We start from the raw sequence: 7,172 nt of genomic DNA on the forward strand, positions 1-7,172 counted from the left end.
TTAAGATTCTGCATGAAAGGAGGACTAGCAGCCGGGTTGCACGGGAGAATGTGAAAAGTGTTCATATGTAGTAAAAACCTGAGAAGTCCCTCCGTTTTGTCATTTGTTATCGAATCGACTTAAAGATAGATCGTCACATTGGCCGCTCTTCTCTCCGAAACGGTTGTACTTTTCGTCTGAAAGCTATGTCGCGTGCTGCGGTATACGGAGACACTAAAAGCACCATAGTAGAACACAGATGAAGCTTCTAAGATGATGTAACAGCCAGTAACAATTAGTACAACACCAGTTTTAGGTATCGATTATTGACTTTTAGCTGGCTTTGGTGCCTTGGACATGAGCTAGGACCTTAAGATTCTGCATGAAAGGAGGGTTAGCAGCTGAGTTGCTTGGGAGAATGTGAGAAGTGTTCATATGTAGTAAAAACCTGAGAAATCCGTTCGTTTTCGTCAGTTGTTATCGAATCGACTTAAAGCCAGATCGTCACGTTGGCCGCTCTTCTCTCTGAAACGGTTGTACTTATCGTCTGCAAAGCTATGTCGAGTGCTGCGGTACGTGGAGACACTTAAAGCACCATAGTAGAACACAGATGAAGCTTCTAAGTTGATGTAATAGCCAGTAAGAGGTAGTATAATTCAAGTTTTAGGTATCGATTATTGACTTTTTAGCTGGCTTTGGTGCCTTGGACATGAGCTAGGACCCTAAGAATCTGCATGAGAGGGAGACTAGAAGAAATGTTGCACGGGAGAATGTGAAATGTGCTCATATGTAGTATTAACCTGAGAAATCCATCCGTTTTCGTCTTTTGTTGTCGAGTCGACTAAAGGCCAGATCCTAACATTGTCCGCCCTTCTCTCTGAAACGGCTGTACTTATCGTCTGAAAGCTATGTCGCGTGCTGCGGTATGCGGAGAAACTAAAAGCACCATAGTAGAACACAGATGAAGCTTCTAAGTTGATGTAATAGCCAGTAAGAAGTAGTACAATTCCAATTTTAGGTATCGATTATTGACTTTTTAGCTGGCTTTGGTGCCTTGGACATGAGCTAGGACCTTATGATTCTGCATGAAATCAGGACTAGCAGCCGAGTTGCACGGGAGAATGTGAAAAGTGTTCATATGAAGTAAAAACCTGAGAAATCCGTCCGTTTTCGTCGTTTGTTATCAAATCGACTTAAAGCCTGATCGTCACATTGGGCGTCTTCTCTCTGAAACGGTTGCACTTATCGTCTGCAAAGCTATGTCGCGTGCTGCAGTATGCGGAGACACTAAAAGCAGCATAGTAGAACACAGATGAAGCTTCTAAGTTGATGTAATAGCTAGTAAGAAGTAGTACAATTGAAATTTTAGATATCGATTATTGACTTTTTAGCTGGCTTTGGTGCCTTGGACATGTGCTAGGACCTTAAGATTCTGCATGAAAGGTGGACTAGCAGCCGAGTTGCACGGGAGAATATGAAAAGTGTTCATATGTAGTAAAAACCTGAGAAATCCTTCCGTTTTCGTCATTTGTTATCGAATCGACCTAAAGCCAGATCGTGACATTGATCGCTCTTCCCTCTGAAACGGTTGTACATATCGTCTGCAAAGCTATGTCTCGTGCTGCGGTATGTGGAGACACTAAAAGCACCATAGTGGAACACAGATGAAGCTTCTAAGTTGATGTAATAGCCAGTAAGAAGTAGTACAACTCAAGTTTTAGGTATCGATTATTGGCTTTTTAGCTGGCTTTGGTGCCTTGGACATATGCTAGGACCTTAAGATTCTGCATGAAAGGAGGACTAGCAGCCGAGCTGCACGGGAGGATGTGAAAAGTGTTCATATGTAGTAAAAACCTGAGAAATCCGTCCGTTTTCGTCATTTGTTATCGAACCGACTTAAAGCCAGATCGTCACATTGGCAGCTCTTCTCTCTGAAACGGTTCTACTTATCGTCTGCAAAGCTATGTCGCATGCTGTGGTATGCAGAGACACTAAAATCACCATAGTAGGACACAGATGAAGCTTCTAAGTTGATGTAATAGCTAGTAAGAAGTGGTACAATTCAAGTTTTAGGTATCGATTATTGACATTTTAGCTGGCTTTGGTGCCTTGGACATGAGCTAGGACCTTACGAATCTGCATGAGAGGAGGACTAGCAGAAAAGTTGCACGGGAGAATGTGAAATGTGTTAATATCTAGTATTAACCTGAGAAATCCGTCCGTTTTCGTCTTTTGTTATCGAATCGACTTAAAGCCAGATCGTCACATTGTCCGCCCTTCTCTCTGAAACGGATGTACTTATCGTCTGCAAAGCTATGTCGTGTGCTGCGGTATGCGGAGACACTAAAAGCACCATAGTAGAACACAGATGAAGCTTCTATGTTGATGTAATAGCCAGTAAGAAGTACTACAATTCTAGATTTGGGCATCGATTATTGACTTTTTAGCTGGCTTTGGTGCCTTCGACATGAGCTAGGACCTTAAGAATCTGTAAAAAAGGAGGACTAGCAGCCGAGTTGCACGGGAGAATGTGAAAAGTGTTCATATGTAGTAAAAACCTAAGAAATCCTTCCGTTTTCGTCATTTGTTATCGAATCGCCTTAAAGCCAGATCGTCACATTTTCCGCTCTTCTCTCTGAAACGGTTCTACTTATCGTCTGAAAAGCTATGTCGCATGCTGTGGTATGCGGAGACACTAAAATCACCATAGTAGGACACAGATGAAGCTTCTAAGTTGATGTAATAGCCGGTAAGAAGTGGTACAATTCAAGTTTTAGGTATCGATTATTGACTTTTTAGCTGGCTTTGGTGCCTTGGACATGAGCTAGGACCTTACGAATCTGCATGAGAGGAGGACTAGCAGAAAAGTTGCACGGGAGAATGTGAAATGTGTTAATATGTAGTATTAACCTGAGAAATCCGTCCGTTTTCGTCTTTTGTTATCGAATCTACTTAAAGCCAGATCGTCACATTGTCCACCCTTCTCTCTGAAACGGTTGTACTTATCGTCTGCAAAGCTATGTCGCGTGCTGCGGTATGTGGAGACACTAAAAGCACCATAGTAGAACACAGATGAAGCTTCTAAGTTGATGTAATAGCTAGTAAGAAGTAGTACAATTTAGATATAAGATATCGATTATTGACTTTTTAGCTGGCTTTGGTGCCTTGGACATGAGCTAGGACCTTAAGAATCTGCATGAAAGGAGGACTAGCAGCCGAGTTGCACGGGAGAATGTGAAAAGTGTTCATATGTAGTAAAAACCTGAGAAACCCGTCCGTTTTCGTCATTTGTTATCGAATCGACTTAAAGCCAGATCGTCACATTGGCCGCTCTTCTCTCTGAAACGGTTGTACTTATCGTCTGAAAGCTATGTCGCGTGCTGCGGTTTGCGGAGACACTAAAAGCACCATAGTAGAACACAGATGAAACTTCTAAGATGATGTAATAGCCAGTAAGAATTAGTACAATACCAGTTTTAGGTATCGATTATTGACTTATTAGCTGGCTTTGGTGCCTTGGACATGAGCTAGGACCTTAAGATTCTGCATGAAAGGAGTTCTAGCAGCTGAGTTGCACGGGAGAATGTGAAAAGTGTTCATATGTAGTAAAAACCTGAGAAACCCGTCCGTTTTCGTCATTTGTTATCGAATCGACTTAAAGCCAGATCGTCACATTGTCCACCCTTCTCTCTGAAACGGTTGTACTTATCGTCTGCAAAGCTATGTCGCGTGCTGCGGTATGTGGAGACACTAAAAGCACCATAGTAGAACACAGATGAAGCTTCTAAGTTGATGTAATAGCTAGTAAGAAGTAGTACAATTTAAATTTTAGATATCGATTATTGACTTTTTAGCTGGCTTTGGTGCCTTGGACATGAGCTAGGACCTTAAGAATCTGCATGAAAGGAGGACTAGCAGCCGAGTTGCACGGGAGAATGTGAAAAGTGTTCATATGTAGTAAAAACCTGAGAAACCCGTCCGTTTTCGTCATTTGTTATCGAATCGACTTAAAGCCAGATCGTCACATTGGCCGCTCTTCTCTCTGAAACGGTTGTACTTATCGTCTGAAAGCTATGTCGCGTGATGCGGTATGCGGAGACACTAAAAGCACCATAGTAGAACACAGATGAAGCTTCTAAGTTGATGTAATAGCTAGTAAGAAGTAGTACAATTGGAATTTTAGATATCGATTATTGACTTTTTAGCTGGCTCTGGTGCCTTGGACATGAGCTAGGACCTTAAGATTCTGCATGAAAGGAGGACTAGCAGCCGGGTTGCACGGGAGAATGTGAAAAGTGTTCATATGTAGTAAAAACCTGAGAAGTCCCTCCGTTTCGTCATTTGTTATCGAATCGACTTAAAGCCAGATCGTCACATTGGCCGCTCTTCTGTCTGAAACGGTTGTACTTATCGTCTGCAAAGCTATGTCGCGTGCTGCGGTATGCGGAGACACTAAAAGCACCATAGTAGAACACAGATGAAGCTTCTAAGTTGATGTGATAGCAAGTAAGAAGTAGTACAATTCAAGTTTTAGGTATCGATTAGTGACTTTTTAGCTGGCTTTGGTGCCTTGGACATGAGCTAGGACCTTAAGATTCTGCATGAAAGGAGGACTAGCAGCCGAGTTGCACGGGAGAATGTGAAAAGTGTTCATATGTAGTAAAAACCTGAGAAATTCGACCGTTTTCGTCATTTGTTATCGAATCGACTTAAAGCCAGATCGTCACATTGGCCGCTCTTCTCTCTGAAACGGTTGTACTTATAGTCTGCAAAGCTATGTCGAGTGCTGCGGTACGTGGAGACACTTAAAGCACCATAGTAGAACACAGATGAAGCTTCTAAGTTGATGTAATAGCCAGTAAGAGGTAGTATAATTCAAGTTTTAGGTATCGATTATTGACTTTTTAGCTGGCTTTGGTGCCTTGGACATGAGCTAGGACCTTAAGATTCTGCATGAAATCAGGACCAGCAGCCGAGTTGCACGGGAGAATGTGAAAAGTGTTCATATGAAGTAAAAACCTGAGAAATCCGTCCGTTTTCGTCGTTTGTTATCAAATCGACTTAAAGCCTGATCGTCACATTGGGCGTCTTCTCTCTGAAACGGTTGCACTTATCGTCTGCAAAGCTATGTCGCGTGCTGCAGTATGCGGAGACACTAAAAGCAGCATAGTAGAACACAGATGAAGCTTCTAAGTTGATGTAATAGCTAGTAAGAAGTAGTACAATTGAAATTTTAGATATCGATTATTGACTTTTTAGCTGGCTTTGGTGCCTTGGACATGAGCTAGGACCTTAAGATTCTGCATGAAAGGTGGACTAGCAGCCGAGTTGCACGGGAGAATATGAAAAGTGTTCATATGTAGTAAAAACCTGAGAAATCCTTCCGTTTTCGTCATTTGTTATCGAATCGATCTAAAGCCAGATCGTGACATTGACCGCTCTTCTCTCTGAAACGGTTGTACCTATCGTCTGCAAAGCTATGTCTCGTGCTGCGGTACGTGGAGACACTAAAAGCACCATAGTAGAACACAGATGAAGCTTCTAAGTTGATGTAATAGCTAGTAAGAAGTAGTACAATTGGAATTTTAGATATCGATTATTGACTTTTTAGCTGGCTCTGGTGCCTTGGACATGAGCTAGGACCTTAAGATTCTGCATTAAAGGAGGACTAGCAGCCGCGTTGCACGGGAGAATGTGAAATGTGTTCATATGTAGTAGAAACCTGAGAAATCCGTCCGTTTTCGTCATTTGTTATCGAATCGACTTCAAGCCCGCTCGGCACATTGGCCGCTCTTCTCTCTGAAACGGTTGTACTTATCGTCTGCAAAGCTATGTCGCGTGCTGCGGTATGCGGAGACAATAAAATCACCATAGTAGAACACAGATGAAGCTTCTAAGTCGATGTAATAGCCAGTAAGAAGTAGTACAAGTCAAGTTTTAGGTACTGATTATTGAGTTTTTAGCTGGCTTTGGTGCCTTGGACATGAGCTAGGACCTTAAGATTCTGCATGAAAGGAGGACTAGCAGCCGAGTTGCACGGGAGAATGTGAAAAGTGTTCATATGTAGTAAAAACCTGAGAAATCCGTCCGTTTTCGTCATTTGTTATCGAATCTACTTAAAGCCAGATCGTCACATTGGCCGCTCTTCTCTCTGAAACGGTTGTACTTATCGTCTGCAAAGCTATGTCGCGTGCTGCGGTATGCGGAGACACTAAAAGCACCATAGTAGAACACAGATGAAGCTTCTAAGTTGATGTAATAGCCAGTAACAAGTAGTACAATTCAAGTTTTAGGTACTGATTATTGATTTTTAGCTGGCTTTGGTGCCTTGGACATGAGCTAGGACCTTAAGATTCTGCATGAAAGGAGGACTAGCAGCCGCGTTGGATGGGAGAATGTGAAAAGTGTTCATATGTAGTAATAACCTGAGAAATCCGTCCGTTTTCGTCATTTGTTATCGAATCGACTTAAAGCCAGATCGTCACATTGGCCGCTCTTCTCTCTGAAACGGTTGTACTTATCGTCTGCAAAGCTATGTCGCGTGATGCGGTATGCGGAGACACTAAAAGCACCATAGTAGAACACAGATGAAGCTTCTATGATGATGTAATAGCCAGTAAGAAGTAGTACAATTAAAGTTTTAGGTGTCGATTATTGACTTTTTAGCTGGCTTTGGTGCCTTGGACATGAGCTAGGACCTTAAGATTCTGCATGAAAGGAGGACTAGCAGCCGCGTTGGATGGGAGAATGTGAAAAGTGTTCATATGTAGTAAAAACCTGAGAAACCCGTCCGTTTTCGTCATTTGTTATCGAATCGACATAAAGCCAGATCGTCACATTGGCCGCTCTTCTCTCTGAAACGGTTGTACTTATCGCCTGCAAAGCTATGTCGCGTGATGCGGTATGTGGAGACACTAAAAGCACCATAGTAGAACACAGATGAAGCTTCTAAGTTGATGTAATAGCTAGTAAGAAGTAGTACAATTGGAATTTTAGATATCGATTATTGACTTTTTAGCTGGCTCTGGTGCCTTGGACATGAGCTAGGACCTTAAGATTCTGCATGAAAGGAGGACTAGCAGCCGGGTTGCACGGGAGAATGTGAAAAGTGTTCATATGTAGTAAAAACCTGAGAAGTCCCTCCGTTTTGTCATTTGTTATCGAATCGACTTAAAGATAGATCGTCAAATTGG

Source organism: Schistocerca gregaria, unplaced genomic scaffold (genome assembly GCF_023897955.1).
Source record: "Schistocerca gregaria isolate iqSchGreg1 unplaced genomic scaffold, iqSchGreg1.2 ptg000301l, whole genome shotgun sequence".
Taxonomy (NCBI): Eukaryota; Metazoa; Arthropoda; class Insecta; order Orthoptera; family Acrididae; genus Schistocerca; species Schistocerca gregaria.